Below are 17,374 nucleotides of genomic sequence, written 5' to 3' on the forward strand. Positions count from 1 at the left end.
TCAGTGTTTGATTTCATATTTTTGCTAGTCATGATCTTAAAGTAACTCGTTTCATCAGTCTGCTTGTTTCCTTTCTATGTTTTGATTCTTGTATTTTAGCCTGTAAGATCATAGAGGCAGCGATTTTCCCTTGCTATACGTTTGGTCATTGCCTTGCAGCATACATTCATTTCTGGTTTCCATGAGGGTGTCTGTGAGTTATAGATGACCATTAATAATAGTAAGGAACAATGATATTGTACAGCAGCAATCACAATATGCTAAATGCCTTCTAAGAAGGTAGCGAGCCCTTTGAAACCCTTTTTTCCTTCGCTCTCCCTTGATGCGAAACTTCATTGTTAGGTCTTCAGAGTAATAAATCAAAGCAGTCCAAAGAAGTGAATCATGATTTCTTTCGCCTGTCTGTGGCTGACCCAATCTGTCTTTGATAAGGCAGTGCCCTTCCACTTTATCCGCTACCCTACTAATTATCCTTCGCTTTCATGAGCGCTAAAATCCACTCACACATTAGAATAAAAAAAGAAGCAGGGAGATGATTAGTTGTGTACAGGTGAGAAGCAGCCCACAGTGTTAGCTGGATAATACTATTTTTTTCTAAGATTTCTTTTTTTTTTTTTTTTTTTTTTTTTGGCTGGGATTCTCATTGCATTTTCTTAGCCCTATTGCAGTAAAACATACTTACAGTTTGTAACATGAAAGATAACTCTTAAATGCAAAGCTTCAGCATGTGTCTTTAAAAGATTTATTCCTTTATCAAGTACTAATTTAAGAAGAGGTGCCTTGTAGGTAAGGCAGTGACATCAGTGGTAGGCTACAGGGCAGCAGATTTATTAATTTAATAGGTTTATCCATTTTACAGCTTGGATAATCATATTTCACTAAACTGGTACACAAGGAGGCTTCAGCCCATCTGACAGCTTTATTCTTGTGTAAGTTAACAAGCACATTTTGTACTCATGACCTTGTGAATTATAAAAGTGCGAGGAGCTAGAGAGGAATGACAGACCAAATCCAAGAAACGTGTTAGCATTTCAGTTTTCCTGAGCTAGATTTATAAAGGGAGCAGTGAGGGATCTCAGCTGCAAAGATAACTTAAACATTTATTCATTTATTTAGTCTGGAAAATATGTGACATTCTTAAAAAAAAAATGAATGGAATGTTAACTTAAAAATTATGGACCTAATTCGTTTATCGAAGACATCAGTTTAACAACAAAATCACTCCTTCTCAATAGATGAGTTGTTCTCGATCTGGAAGGATGAGAAAAGAATTGGGCCAGTTTTGTCTGAAGTGAAAGGGTTTGTAGCTACATGCTACATTCTGTGCTTGCTAAATCCACTAAATTGCCTAAATAAGTGTTTACAATTCTTGAAACTGGCTGAGAAATAAAAGTGGAGGTAGACTTTTAAAAATGCATCTTACAGTTTAAAAACTCATATCTATGTTTGTGTCATATTTTTAAACATTTCTTATTTACTCTATGGGAAAGGAAGTACACACTGCTTTAGATTTTTTTCTTACTGGAACTTTTGGAGAAAAATGAAATATTTTTGTATTTGTGTAAAAGTATTAATGTAAAACTGGACTTTTCTTTAAAAGTGTGTTTTGGTTTCTTATAAGTGATGACATATTCTGGAAAAAGACACTTTCTGTGCAAAATAGCATTCAGCAGAAACCTAACTTCTCTTCAGAAAATCAAACGTAAAATGTAGGGGCCAGGTCCCACTGTGTGCTTCTGATAAAAGCTGAGCTACTTGCATAGTACTAACTGCAAGCTCTTCAAATAAAACAACAAATACCTTGGAACTCATCATAAAATGGTACATTTGGCAACACTGAAAGAATGAAAGAACTGTAGACCTCAGGGATTTGTTGGCATTTGCAGTCAAACTCCTTTACACCATTCTTGACATGTTAAAAGGAATATTTTGTGCAAATCAGAATTAAGCCATGAAGACAGGAGTTTCGTAACTTGGATATTAGTAGAACGTGACAGGCCGGTATCGAGCTTATTACATGCTCTTAATTTTTTCTCCTCTGTATTCTTCACTTTCGGCATGTCACTCAACTTTGACAGCAGACGGCGAATGTTCAGCTCTTCTGAGCGGGTGCCACGATCTGCCTGTCCGGTCTTTGGCGCAGAGCAGAACTGGGCACTTGCTGTGCACGCGGCTTTGTGCGAGCGGCGTTGCACGAGCCCCACGTGCGGCTGTGTTGGGGGAGCGGAAGTTGTGAGCGTGGGCCTTTGCTGGCTCCTTTGGCAAACTTCGCGTCCTGTTCCAGGCACTCTGACTTTCTGGTTTGTACACATGAGCGCTTAATGTTTGGGTTTAAAACACTGTATGAGGTTATTTATCTTATGTAAAAGAATTTACTTTTTAAGAAAATATTATAAATCATACTGTATTTTGAGTAGAGTCTACAACATTTACAACCACTTCTTGAACTTTCACCCTCAAGTGCACAACCACATGTTGCGTTGGAAAAGCATTTCTCTTCTAATGCATCGTTAGAAACACAATGCAGTTGCCTGGTCCGCACTAGACCAAAGACATCAAAAGAACATCATGCTTGGGTCTTTTTAAATTTACACAACCCAAAATTCTTGTTTTAATGTGCCATTTGGTGTGTTCTTTTGCAGATCTAGCAGGAATCCCTCAGCAGTGTCCTGACCTCTGCGAAGGTTTCATCCTTCTGGATGCTGCATTCTGGTGGATCACTTCTTTGCGTTGGTTAGAAGGGCTGTTAATCAGGCACTGGTGAGTTGGAGTAATATTTCCAAAGCATTTTCATGTAAACAAGCCCCCATTTAATTTCCTCCTTTATGATGTATACAAAGAAGTCAACATGAATACTGCTGTTGGAGGATGCCTAAATGTCCCAGCAGGTTCTAGACGCTTTGATTCTTCCCTTTCCTGGTCTTCAAAAGGAGGAAGTTGGTTCACTGAAACACGCTCTGTCACAGGGGCATTTTATGGCTGGCCATGGATGCGTTACCAGTTGGGATCCCTAATTATTGTCAATTTGCAGATTGCCTTGAATGTCTTATTAAGATTCTTGGGGAATGATTGATCATAATCAAAAAATTAATCACCAATCAGCCCTGGCAATTAACATTAGCGAGTCTATTTGCATATATCTGAAAATTTATGCTGCTGCTGGAAGAGGAGACTTTTGCTGAATATTATTGATCAGGAGAGAGGAGCCAGATGCTTCTATCATTGGGACATTAGACTTTATTAAGTACGCCTACTAATATGTGCAAAATTGAAGGACATTCCTGCAGTCGGCCACAATGTAGGAATCTTCTGGTTTCTAACAGGAGTTTCTTAAATGCATCCGCTAAAATTTCTTAAAAGATGTGAGATGTTTTAAAGAATCTTTGAATTTTGACTTGTTTAGTGCAGATTTTTAAGTTTCTGTTATGATAGAAAACATTGATAATATTAGGCTAAATTGTGAGATTTACATTACAGGAAGTTACTCAATAGGAATAATCATTTACTGTTTTGAATAAAGGGTTTTTAGGCTTTTGATGAACTTGACTTGTATTATTTAAAGCATGAAGAATTGTATAATAAAGTCCTAGCAGTGGTTGACAATAATCTATGCTTTTAGGTCAGCACATTTTATTTAATGAATTCCTAATCTTCATAAATTTTTCTTTACAAACTGATATTTTCTTAATACATTTTTGAAGAAAGATCTGTTACCTGTATCAACTGTGGTTTCATCTTGAAATTGTCTTGAAACTTCTTACAGAATGATATATACAGTTAAAACGTTAGTCTGCCACATTTTCTGATATTTATATTCTTTTAAGCATGATAGCCTTCAATTTTGCTTTAACACACGTCTGTATGTCTCATACCCTGTGCTGTGTTTGCAGCAATATGGAAATGCAGGGTCTACTGTCATAAATTCAAATTTGGCTTTCATTTATCGCTGCTTAAAGATGAGGAGCAAATTCATTTAAGCCAATAGGCAGAGTGATAACAGTTTATCCTGTTTAACCATCACAGCCATATAAACGATGGCAGAATTAAAGCTATGTCCCCTCTCAGAGCTGGTCAACATTTTAAGTAGCAAAACTGTGTTGAAAATGAAGGATGACAAAAAGAGGATTTATTGTTCCAGTTTCTGAATTTAAAAAAGGTGGAATAATCCAAAAGATGTTTTCATAACAAAATTTTGCATTCTTTTGATTAATGTTAATTTTCAGTTGTAGCTTTATTGCGAGCTAGAAATCTTTGTAATTCATGCAGGATTTTGGAAGAATCTTTTGTACAGAACCTTTAAGTCTCTGGGTGGATTTTAAAGCTAAGAAGTGTTCTCTTAAAAAAACATGAATAAGTGGATTGGTTTATTCTCTGATGTCAGCTCTGTGCTTATCTCAATCTTGCTTGAAAAATTATCTTTGTATTATTCTGTAGGTGCACAGTAATTTGTTTTGCAGGCCCCAGATGTCTGTGTCCTTAATGTCATTAATATATTTCCTTGGGTCTTACGAGTTCGTTTTCCTCCCATTAGTGAATTCCGCAGCTGATTTCAAAATGGGAACAGAATCAGAACCCAACGCCCGCTTAACAGCATTAAATAAGTCTGAAATTTTATTCATTTCCTGCACTTGTTTCATTTTTTGAGTGATTCGAAAAGAGACGCTCATCAAATCCTGACCAGATGCTATCTGAGGTTGGTCGTAACATCTGGGTTTTACTGAAGATAGCTGGTAACCATGAGATCTTGTCACCGGGAGGTTCAAAGGTTAATTGAAATCAGAGGAGCATAACCCGTTCGATTGCCCGGTTAATGACGCCCGGCCCGTCGCAGGCCCAGCCGCGGCCGACGCGGGCGGGCGAGCGCGGGGCGAAGCTGCCTGGCAGCGGGGGAGCCGACAAAAAACGCCCGCACGCGGGGAGAGGGGCGCGTGCGTGCGACGGGGGGTCGGGGCATCCCCATGCATCATCCCCCAGCCGTAATGTTCCGGGTTTTCGTTGAAAGCTGGTAATGCCTGGAGATTTATGGCAGGTGTGCTTTGCTGAGTGCGTAGCGTTGGCTGGGAAAATTGGGGACACGATGACTGGGATCCGGCAAGATGAGTGCGGATTTCTGGCAGTGGCATCTTTGAGGATGCTCTTTATGCTGCGGGAGTTCATATTGTGTTGAACGAGTAATATATTATGCTTAAAATATGTAAGTTTTCCCCTTTTCTCTCCCCAAACTGATATGAACAGGGAAATTTTACTAATGAGTATTAAATACCAGAGGTTGATTGGGATGGTAACTTTGCCAGCGTTTCTGCAGTCAGCAGTTATGTGCTATTTACCTTATAGCAGCCAGACAAGCAAAGCAGATTTCAGGCCTGAAGACACTGTAATATATTAAAATCTGAATCTTGTAACTCTATGTTGGACTTGGGACAAAGCTTGCATTGGAAATTGGCTTTGTTAGCAGAAAGAGAAGTCCTCCCATTTGGGGTACTTCTGATGTTCTGAGCTTGAAGATGGAAAACAACTTTGAGACATTTTATTTAGAGCTAGATGGACTGTGGGTTTCTTAAAAACCGAGGCTCCTGGATAATCGCTCTAAAAATTTCATGTCGTATGTTTGTCCAAATGACCTGGTCTAAAACCTAATTTTCTTGCGGTATGATATGAATATTAAGCATAGGCCTGCAGAACATCTCCCTCTCTTTTCTTCTCACAGCCTTCCTCTTCCAGCAAAAGCTTGGCTCTTACATGTATTCAAGTCATCCTGGAGACGAGGCCTGTTCTTTTACTAATTTTTATTGTTGTGTATCTGTATTTTTGTCATTGTTGTGTTACTTGGGAAATTGCAATCTTGAATTGGGACGTCATTGTCACAGGCCGTGGAAACCTGAGACAAAAAGGCTCCTTTTCGTGAGTAACTACTGACTGATTTTGATCTCTGCTGTCTTTAATCTAGATTTAAGTGATTCTTCTCCTCCTCAGTACCTCTACCTGTGGATAGAAACTGAGAGTACTGCAGCCTGCAATGAGATCCTTGTTCCAATCACGAAAAGGTGTATAATTCGTGTAAATAATTCTTATGAATAATTCTCCAGTATCTTGTTACTCATCCCCCTGACATAACAATGTAGCAGTGCTAGTAGAAATTTTCTTCTGTGAAGGCAGTCTCATAAAAATGAAGCATCTTTGGATTTTCTTGTTTCAAAAGGTCAAAAACACTGCCCAAACTGTTGAAATCTTTTGGTTAATGAAAACTGAAAGCTTGGTTGAATTTCATAACTCATACCATTTTCCAGAAAAACAAACAAAACTCCTAAAAATGCACTTATTTTGCAGCTGAAAGCATTTTCTGTTTGTTCCTTTGTTTAATTAAAAATAATCAAAGTTTTTTTATTTTACTAAATTTATCATTTTGAAGTGAAACCATGTTTGTGTGGAGCAATTAAAACTGGTCATTTCATTTCTCTTTTGTATATTCGTAGAGCTTCATAAAAGCTTCTCCTCTGATGGGGAAACAACGTGTACACTTTACCCAACCGTGGAAGGTGTTCTTTAGGTAATTTATGTGCCTGAGCCATATGACTCCCGCACACTACTGAGGAGGAGAAACTAAATCAGTCAAGAGAGATTTCCTGTGAACAGCCATATTACATCTACCACCCGTTTGCTCCTGGCTGGCTGAGAAATGAAGCAATTTAAACCTATTGGGTCACGCTGAAATGGGGGCCAAAAGCTTATCAATGTGCTGCACAGGACTGAGCCTCATTTCATCTTCATTTCCCCAGGTTCATGGACTGCAGCAGTTCCCCCTAGCCCAGCACTTTCTCTGGTACACGCACTGGCTCCATTGCTACTGCTCTGATGCCAGAGGTTGGGAAAACAACATTTTGGTACAAATGGAGAGCCTCTGGATAGAATTTTTTTCCTATCTGTGGAAGATTGTTGAAGAAAATGCAATTAGTCTTTAGTTGTTATGTGGCTTTGAAGATAATCTTGAGAAATCCAAGTTTGCTGTGGAATATTAGGTGAAAAATCAGTTCCCTGTTTACTCATCTAATGTTGTATACAGTCTTGGAGATGTTCTGCCTGATCCTCGTGCCTTCAGATTATTCCCGCATCTTTCTCAAAGCTGTACCTTCCTCAGATGGGCTGAACAGCTACATTCTTTGTTAAAAAAAATAAAGAAAGAGCATCTTAAGTATACTGAACACCCCCGTAGCGCTCTGTCCATGGAGAGGAGAGCACCTGAAAAGGCTCAGCCGCTGATGCGTGCTTGCAGGCAGAAGTAACGCACAGCATGAGCTCGCTGTTGGGTTTCCTATTTCTTGTAGGTTCATATTAAACATGAAATTCCATATGGGCCTTTTAATGGTTGCTTGGAAATTGGATGACTGTCACCCCAGAGGGAAGTATTGGCATTCTGCACCTGATTGCATTTCTGCCTTCTCCCCCACAGGACAAGTCAAAGGTTATGGTTCAGAGGGGAGCGAGCCTGTCGACAGCAGGTTCTCTTCAAGCTGAGAGGAGGCTTTTTTGTCTTTAATGGACTGGCTAGGTTGTGCGTAGGTGTAGGTGGTTGATTATTTGTGTGAATTTAGGAACCTGAGCCAAAGTAAACTGACACAAGCAGAAAAGTTGATACTGACTCCAAAATAAATTCTTCTGATCCTAAGCGTGGTCAGAAAAATAAAGCAAAACAAGCAGAAATAAAGAAATAGTTCAGAGTTTGTCACAAATTTCTGTCTATATCTCCCCTCCACACCTGTTTAAGAAAAGAAAATGGGGCTGTCAGATGAACTGTAAATATTTCTCAGAAAGTAAAGTTACCTTTTTAAATCTGAAAATTTCAGAAATTGAAATATTTTCATGATCTCGTGAAAGCATAGTTCTGCTCTCTCCAGCATGACGCTACACAGAGCCATTCCTCCCCGGCAAGGCGACGCACCGTGCTGACGTGCCCGAGCCCTCTGCAGCGGAGCCAGCTCACGACTGCAAGTGTCCCCATTGCACTTTTCCATGCCATGTTGGTGCATGTTCTGAGCTATCATCTCTGTTGAGAATTTTTTGCGGTTCGTATAGAATTCAGGTTCTGATAAAGTGAGTCTTCACCAGACTCTCTAAGCATGGTGTAGCGGTGCCTTGGACGCCATTATCATATTAGTTACATATTTGTTAATGGTTCTCAGCTATGAGGATTAGCAGTGCTGTTATCTCTATTTTACATTTGGGGAATTCAAGCACAAGAGGCCAAGGCACAGACCTCCAGCACCTAATTCACCTAAGGGGTCTGAGCATTGCCTGCAGTAGCCAGGGTCACATGGGACAGTTTATGGCAAAATCTGTTACCGAATATTCCAAAATATAGCCCAGTGCCCTGGGATGCTCTGCCTTTCAGTGTCTGCAGTTATACTTGCAGAGACTGGATGGGTGGGAGACCGAGCGCCAACATGTAGTGTTGAATTTAAGCTGTTAAAGTATGAGTCTGCAAGTTACTTCAATAAATCTGCTCTCTTAGGTTTAGTTGAGGAGATAAAAATCTGTCCTTGAATCTGAGTGACACAGTATGAAGCAACCATGACCAGGTATCGGCAGTATTTCTAGTTCCAAGTATTTAGAAATTGTGAGTCAGGCTTTCCAAATCTTAGAAATAATGAAATAGGTTTTTGAAAAGAACATTTCAGGATATGTTTACTTATTTTCTGCTTTCTCAGCTTCTTGGGTGCAGCTGGTTTACTTGCAAAAGTTTTTCACCAGAAATACATGTTTTCTAAGATTTGGAAATGAAATTCTCAATGAAAATCTTCAGATTCTCACATATTCCTGTGTTCTAGATCTGGGCTTTAACAGGAAGAGCAAACAGTCTTGACAAATTTGTGTGTGCTAATAAGTGCAAATTCCTTGCTAAATTTCAAAACCCCTACACTAAGCAAGAAGCATCAGAAGTCAAAAGTAAACTGAATCTGTGACTATTTCCATTTTAATTCTGCACTAAAGGTTGCACAAATTTAAAGCAAATGTGTATTGTAACCAAATTCTGTTACGCTGGTTTCATTCATGATGACTTTCCTGCTATCAGCTAGCCAGTAATGTCTACTCCAGCCTTCAAACATGTGATCACTAAAAAAGTCAAGGTATGTAAGAAATAATGGCCATGATAATCTGTTAGCTCAAGATTGGCATTGCTAACATATGGATACAGTGATCCTCTTGGAGCTGGTTCTCGTCTGGCCAGAGGAACTCCTATCACTGCGCTGTTCTGCACCCTGTGGCACTTGTGTCCTCCTCTCCAAAACGTAAATACAGACAGGGTTCAATCCACAGTGCAGGCTGATGGCTGTAGCCCTACTGATGGCAAAAATTAGCCTAAGTTGACTTCAGTTGTAGTTATAAAACTTTACAGATGCTGAAGATTTAGCTGCTCATCAGATATATAGGCTCTGTGGTGGTTAGTGGAATTTACAGGAGTTTGCCTGCTCTGAGAATGAACGCCAGTGTTTTTAGGAAGGTTTTACAAAAATGCTTATTTCAATTGTTACCCCTAATTGAAATAATATTGCAGAAATCCATGTAGCTTATTGGCCTGACAAAGTGTAAACAGCTTTTTGGAAGCATTCTGGTATGAAATTTTCCAGCTCTTGTATTGTTCTTGCACACTAAGTGCACAGAGAGAATAAGCAATAAAATACCAGATGGATTTTCTTTGAAACATAATTACTGTCCAGGTGCAGACCCATTTTTGATACTCAAAGATTTCCATCATTTTAATAGGATTCTTTTAAGTCACAGTATCAGCATCCCTAGACCTAAACTATTGACTGGTGAACTGCACATACCCGTACTGGTGAAACAAGGAAGGAGCTTGGTTTTCAGTCCTCTTTGGCCACTATCTTTTTTCATTAAACTGGTAATTGAGATGCCACTTAGTGTCCATTCTGGCAGCGACTTTCTGAAGGGGACACCTGGCCGCAGGGAACTGTACTGAAACTCATTTGTTCTTTGCAAAGGGCCAAGCAGGAACATTTAAAAATTTTTTTTCCTCTTTTCCTTGTGAGGGAATGAAGCAATAAAATAATAAAAAAGGCATAGCCAGTCTCGCCTCCCATTCTGACATGCTGAGTGCCAAAATTCAGATCAAGCCTTTAAGGCGAAGTGAGAACGCAATGAAAACAGGGGCTTTATTATAAAGGCAAGGCTGTGAACTTTCTAACTCTAGCAGTGCTCCCGGATGTGACTCTTCACACTGTACACAGCTGCTGAATGCTTCCAGGGACTGTGGGTGGTGGGTGAGGAAAGGGGAAGAGGTGGTTTAGCTATGCACAGCATTTCCCATAAGAAATATAGCAGTAGAGTCTCACCTCACTGCCTGTTTTTCCACGTATATTGAGACGGGAATGTATTTATATAACCCTATTAAAAGGGAACACTCAGTAGCGTTGCTCGGTCTTTAAATAGCTACTGTTCAGCATACTCCGGTCTCCAAACTCCTCAATTTCAACTCACACCCACTTACATTCTTTTGACATATTCCTCAGTTTTTTGTGACTTTGGGGTCAAATCCAAAACTTATTGAAAGCAGTGGAAAGACACTCGCTGAATTCAGTGGAATTTGGATAATACTCGTAGAGCTCAGATACCACGGTGATAAATGAAATAAATTATAAAGAAAAGTTGCCCATGTTGGGTTAGCTGAGACAAATGAAACTGCTGCTATTGACTGCCACTGGAGTCGGTTCTAGTCCTTTGGTGGTGGCCTTTAAGCTTTATGGTTAACAACAGCACCTCTCAGAGTGCTTTAGAAAGCAGGGAAATATCTTTATCTCCCATTTACAGATGAATAAACTGAGGCACCGAGCTGCGCTTTAACCTTCGTGTCAGTCATGCAGTGCAACAGAGCTAGAATTAGACCCAGATATGAACGCCTGGACCACCCAGCAGTAGCAGTGGCTACTGGCTGCTAGCAGTCTCAGAACTGCCCAGGACTATGGGGTCCTATCAATGCCAACAGGAGTGGAGGGCAACTAACATCCTCCCAGCACAACCGACATCCTCCCGTAAACCTTTGAGCATTAATAAACTGACCAGTTCTTCAGAAGCATTCTGTTTTTACCACCAGGATGCATTATTTCATCTTTTTTTTTTTTTTTCCCCAGCATTCATATTTTCCCTTTGACTCCTGTTATTTCAGTTCCATTTAGCAAATACTTTCTTGAGTTTTTTTTCCCCTTGTGTCCCTCCAGCCACCTCAGTTTGTCTTTTTTTTTTTTTGCCTCTTTCCTTTAAAAACTTTTTTCCTCATTCAGTGCACTAAGTGGATTTACGACCCATTTAGGCAGCTTACAGTGGCATTGCTTTTACAGTTCAGAGGCAGAAGGGCCATAAAAAGATTTACAGTTACAGCAAGAGTCAGTTGCATGGAAGCTCGAGATCCAAATTAGACAAGGGGAGCTGGGCTGTGTGAGTGGCCAGTAAAAGAAGCTTGGAAACAAAAACAAATGAAACTGCTGTTAGAGGAGGAGGCTGGGGTGGGGGGAGAGAAGGAGGAGGAGAAGTTGCCTGTTAACTTCATGTTACTATTGCAACAGCTCTGCTAATTCTGTTATATAAAGCCTTTTTTCCTCTCCCCCCCCTCCCCCATGTTGTTGTTGGACAGATTTCCTTCGCAAACACAAATCTCGAACTGGAGAGCAGCAACATCACACAGTAGTTGAGATTCCAAAGCAGATATTCCCAGGATGTTGGCAGCTGTTTTTGCTGCTGTCGCTGGGACTCCAGGATACAAACTCCAGAGGATAAACCATAGTGGCTAAAGGAGTGGGACAAGTTAGAGTGAAGGACTTCAGGTTGCATTGCATGAGATTAATCTGACATTTGAAAGAAGCTAGAGAATAGGAAAAGATTTTATCCTGACCCCTCCTATAGTTTTCCTGCTGACTTCAAAAGGAGCAAGGTCAGGCTTGACCAGATCCTTAATAAGCTGAGGCAAAAGAGAGGTTTGCCACTGACATTAAAGTAACATGTTTGGGCACATAAAGAGAGAATGTGGTGGGAGGCTGCAGAAGGTTGGTGGCTGAGCTTCTGTGAGACTCTCAGCCATATCCCAGAAGGTCAGAGTATAGGGCATAGACCACTAGGAAAGAAATATGTTCTTTATGGGCAGCCTAAGTGGGCGTTGCATTTGTTTGAGTCCAAAGGGGTGTTTAGCCGAATGGGTACAGATAGTCATACCTGCTCAAGCTACAGTTCATGCACCATGTAGTCCATACCATGGCCTGATGCCTCTGTTAATGAGCCTTTTGGGGAGACTTGAGCTTAACAGTTCGGGAATAGCACCATGTTAATGCAGGAACATGGTTTGGAATTGGCTTGGAGTGGCAGTGGTACAAGCACAAGACTGCCTGCATGTGTTCACAGAGAACTCTGTGTTCAAGTGCTGAGTGAGAATGGCTCCGGAAGTGTTCTCAGTGAGTCTGTATTTGACTTCTCACCCTCCTCTATTTGGCCTTTATTTTACATATCTAAGTTTAGAGTGTGGAAGTAATCATAAATAAGCTCTATACGTAAGAAAGCCAGTTCTTTCCATTTCTTCCCTAAATGCCTTTTTTATCCCCACAGATAATTGAAATGCAAACCATTGGGTTATTTTTCTTCTTGTTGACAATAATTTCTGCCATTCAAGATATCACCTTTAGTTTCAAATAGATACAGCAGTCTTCATTTCCTGATGTCTGTCACGTAGTGATGCTATCAAACCGTATTCTGGATTCCACTCAACTGATGTCCACATTTCAGAAGTGGCGGATGTACCTATTGGTTGCCTGTTCTTAGTGGTTGTTGGTTATAGGGTAGCAGTAGTGCAGGAGCTCTGATTTCCCAGTTTCTTGAATATGAGCTTCACTTTTGAAGCTGATGAAGTTCTTGACCTTTCTGGGTCCCATGAACCTTGTTTCTGTAGGGTCTTAGCTATCCTTTGCTTGCTATGTGCTCATAGTTCTCCAGCAAGGTAAGTGTTATTGATGGTATAGAGGTCAGTGGGATCCTTTGGATGAAAAACGGCTCCCTAGAGATAGGCTTGTTCTCCCGCACATTCTCACACGAAAGTTAGCATTCAGCACTCATAAGAGGAGAAAGCAATCACTGTGCTGTTCCCTACATCTTTTATAGGGTCAGTTCTTCCTTCCTCAGAAGAAGAATCTGCTAATAAGAGGAGTGGTAATATTTTAGAAAGATTTGGCTAACATTTGCTTTCTAAAGGAAGAAGCAGCCAACCTCACAGAGAGAGGCTTCAGTCTAACCCAGAAATAAAATATCAGGCAGACCCCTATTAAAATTTGAAAGCTAATTGACAATAGCCAAATGAACATCTCGTACCCCTTTTCTCCCCTCTCCTCCCGCAGCTGCCGCCGTTCCCTTGCAAACCTTGGGCATGCAAAGCCTGGGGGTCTGGATTTCCTTCGTACGTATTTGCAGCATTGGGCTCCGCAGCTCTGCAGTGCTAGCTGTCCTGCCAGCTGGCTCCCTTTCTAATCAACGTTATATGCGGTGCCATATAAACCTCAAGTGAGCAGTCGTTCGGGACACTGATGGATTTCTGTGGCTACCACTTGAGATTTTCAACAGGACACAGAATTGTAACAAATTCTACTGTGTCAGGGTTGTTCTCCTCATCTCTTCCTTTTTTCCTTCCCTCCCTTGCGCTCTCTTTTGTCTCGTTCTCCTTTTCCCCTTTCTTTTCAGTGCGAAGGGCCTTGAACTTCTGATAGTGACTTTGACTTATGAGAGAAAGCGCTGAAAAGGAGAAAAGAGCATATTTTATGAGCAATAATTAAAAGATATTCTTCAAGTTTTTTTTTTTTTTCCTTTTTCTAGTTGAATATAGTTGTGTGGACAATACAACAACTTTCATGAAAAAATCTTACAGTGATAAGATGCTTCACTTTTTGGGAAAAAAGATTCAGAATGAATACAATCTTTCTGGAGACTTCTCAGGCTTATATTTCTGGTTGATTCTTCCTCTCATTCCCTCCTTTTATTTTTTCCTCTTCTATATTTATACAGGAAATAAGTATTAAAATAAAACGAGTCAAACAGTAATCTCAGAACCTTCGGATGTCTTTATTTTGATTCTGGTAATTTTAAAAACCAAATCAGTGTTTTCAATTTGAATCAATTTGGCAAAAACCTGAAAACCATTTTAGAATATTTTGAGAAAGTACCTACTATTATTGAGTTTCTTTGCAGAAATGAATATGCATTTCCTAGATGGCTGACCAACCCTTTTTTTTTCTCTCTATAAAGAAAATTCAGAGAACTTAAAAGGCTTGATTTTAATGGTATCAATGGCGTCAAAACTCCCAAGTCAGTACAGCTGGAATCCACTGCCAGGTCTAAGAGCCTCAGAACAGGTAGGCTACTTAGTTTCTCTTTTCTTGAAATCATTTTGTATTCTTCCCCCTTCCCCTTTAATTCCCATTTATCACCGTGTTCAGAACTGAACTGAGGGAGCATCCCTTATCTGCAGCCATGCTCAGGCCATCCAAGTGAGCTAAGTCTCAGAAATGACTTTTACTTAACCTAGGAGGGCCCCACATCCCCTTTAAGCTGTTTTTGACTGTGTCTTCTAGTGTGTAATGTGCTCCGTAAACAAATAACCTGTGTTTTTTTAACTGGGTCAATATGAGTTGAGTTGTACTTCAAGCATGGGACATGGGGAGGAAGTGGTGGGACCAGCAGTAGAAGGGTAGACGGCGGCAGCCTCAGACCCAGAGCAATGCAAGGAAGCAAAATATGGATTGCTGCCAGAACAAATGCAGAGCCTTTTGGGAAACGATTTCTAGGCCTTATGAAAAAGTGTGAGAACAAAGAGGTAAAGGAAGGCACAAATAATGTCGGACCTCCAGGAGAGCTGTTCTCTGGGGGCAGGTAGCTTTGTGACAAGGCTTTGCCCAGCATTGCCGTTGTGCTCCATGTTATCACGCTGAAAAGAAAGTGAGGTGTTACCAAAATGAGTAAAAGAAAAAAAAATATTGTGTATTAGCTTGAAAGCAATTTTGACCATCTCCGTATGTAGCCTAACTTTAGGGGCTGGAATGAGGATCCTCACTCCAGGCATTTATGTGGCTATAAGTCTGTGGAGCCAATGTTGTGCGAGGGAATGTAACTTTTGTGAAAATTGCTTTACTTATTTTCTCCCATGTTGATTTGTGAGTATTATGGCACTCTGGCTTGTTTATTGAATTTCACCTTTTAGATTTAAATCGTTACTAAAACTCACTGTTAAGAAAAAAAAAAAAGAAATACATCTCAGCCTCTGCTTACTCAAAACTGAATGAAAAATGGTCATATTTTCACTCCTTGATTTTTCTAGCAATTTGAGTGTAGTAAGTCCCCTTATTATTCCAGAAATGTCTATGTTCAATGATGTTTTGGAATAGTTATTAGTAAACTGCAGTTTTAAAACCTGCAGGCGGCACCCAAGAGCACGAAATATGACTTCTCCAAGCTTTCTATTTTTATCGGTCAGATTCTGATCTCAGACACCTTATGAAACTTTGCTGGCTGATAAAGATAAGGTCAGAATCTGGTCCCACATTTGAGTAAAATGAGGCTTCAGTGATTTACAACTGAAAAAACGAAAAACCAAAAACTTACAGCTTCTTTGTCCCTTGAGTTGACGACTTCATTTTGCTGTTCAACAGTCCATGGAAGGCTTTTGGGGTTCTGGTTTTAGAAGTGAGTGTGGTAATAGAGACCACTGGTAATGCGCTGGGGAAGTGCAGAGTCTCGCCCTCCTTGGCAGGAGCAAGGGAAATAGCGCATGGACTTACAGAAGCAAAATGCGCAGTTACAGGGATATGACGGCAATACAGTAGATAGGTTATCCTGCCAAAACGCTGTCTAATGGATTAATGGATATCTGAGTTTTGTTAAATAATTAATGTGCTTGTTGTATTTTTTTTTCTTATAGATCTTTCAAGGAATTTCATGTCTATTCCTTTGCATTTAGTTTCTGTTCCCTGAAATGCTGCTTTTGAGCCTGTCTTCTCATGGGTTTAAAGACCCTGTCTGTTAGGCAGTTTTCTAATAGTAGCTCATGTCTTTTATGGCCAGAAAGTTCTCCTTGTGGCCCTAAGTATATAACAAAATAGACACCTCTATTTTCTCATTATATAGTTAGGAAACTGAGGTATAACCAACTAAAGGTGATTTGCCAAAGGCAAACAGAAGGTGTATATAGTAAACAAGAACAGGTCTGCTGTCTGCCGGACTTTATCTTCTCCTTCAATGAACACACAGAAAAAGTTTAATAGAGCTTTAAAAACTAGTAAATAATCTCTGTCTGAATCCCAACATCCAAGGAGTTCTGAGTAACACCTCTTTGTCCATCTCCACCTGTGAAAGAAAGCTGTTGTGGTTGTTACTGTTCCTACCTGAAATACCTGACAATCTCTCGGGCTTTGCGGTCTGGGTTTGCAAACTCGTGTGATGCAGAAATCTCATACAAATTATGGGGTGTTGAAGTACTAACGAGAACCACCCTCCAGAACGTACTTGGTCCTTCCCTAATTAATCCTCACTGTCTCTGTCACAGGGCTGACAGCCCTAGATGCCTTTAAAGGGCTCTGTTCCTAGTTTCTCCCAAAGCCTGTACACCTGGGGATTTTTGCCATCTTCCCCCGAAACGCTCACCACAAGTGTGAGAAGGATGTTGGATACAACACAGCGACTCTTATCTTCTTATCACCAGTTCTTTTCTTTTGGTGCTAAATGACCACTTTGGCTTTAGCTTGCTCTTCTCACAGAGAAGAAAGCAATATAATCATAATATTAGTGGCTAGATCAACATTTCCCAGAGACTGGGGAGTAATGCAGAGCTGAGTTTTTGGTTTGGCCTTTGCTGAATGTGGGGGATATTCACAAACTTTAGTTACAGCTCTGGATGTGGCTCTGGACAGGGCAGATAGGAGGTCTGGCCCATTTGAGCCTTTGCAAACAGGACCTGGGGTGAGTGCTGTGCTGTGCTCTTCTGCAAGTAGCAGGTACACCACATCCTGAGATGAGAGCCTAGCTCCGAATGACAGTCACTTCTCTAAAACAACCCAAATCTTTCATTACATCCGCTTAGGACAAGGTGTTTCTCCTCTCCTGAAGCACAAAGGAAGGAAATGTATCTTCAGGAAATGTTTATTTTACCAACAGATTGTCTGAAGCAAGGTTTGACAATACCCGGAAAAAAATCCCCACAAAAATTAATATAAAAACAGGAGGGATTGGAAGAAAAAAATGTGTAACTTTTATGAGCTAGAGAAAATAAAATGTTCGGTAGTGTTCTCCCTGGTGCAGGTGGCTAAGAGTACGGCTGTGGGGCTGTGGATCCCCAGCTGAT

General features: G+C 40.4%; 1 long non-coding RNA gene across 4 annotated transcripts in view; it reads left to right on the forward strand.

Moving 5' to 3' along the window:
• The window catches only part of LOC134147788 (uncharacterized), an 83,286-nt gene that overhangs the window by 40,339 nt on the left and 25,573 nt on the right, over window positions 1–17,374 (forward strand). For all 4 annotated transcript variants that reach the window (XR_009960066.1, XR_009960069.1, XR_009960068.1 and 1 more), the window contains one exon: window positions 2,643–2,760. This is a non-coding gene — a long non-coding RNA (uncharacterized LOC134147788). The remainder of the gene's footprint in view (window positions 1–2,642; window positions 2,761–17,374) is intronic.

The sequence above is a fragment of the Rhea pennata genome, chromosome 16 (genome assembly GCF_028389875.1).
Source record: "Rhea pennata isolate bPtePen1 chromosome 16, bPtePen1.pri, whole genome shotgun sequence".
NCBI classification, from domain to species: Eukaryota; Metazoa; Chordata; class Aves; order Rheiformes; family Rheidae; genus Rhea; species Rhea pennata.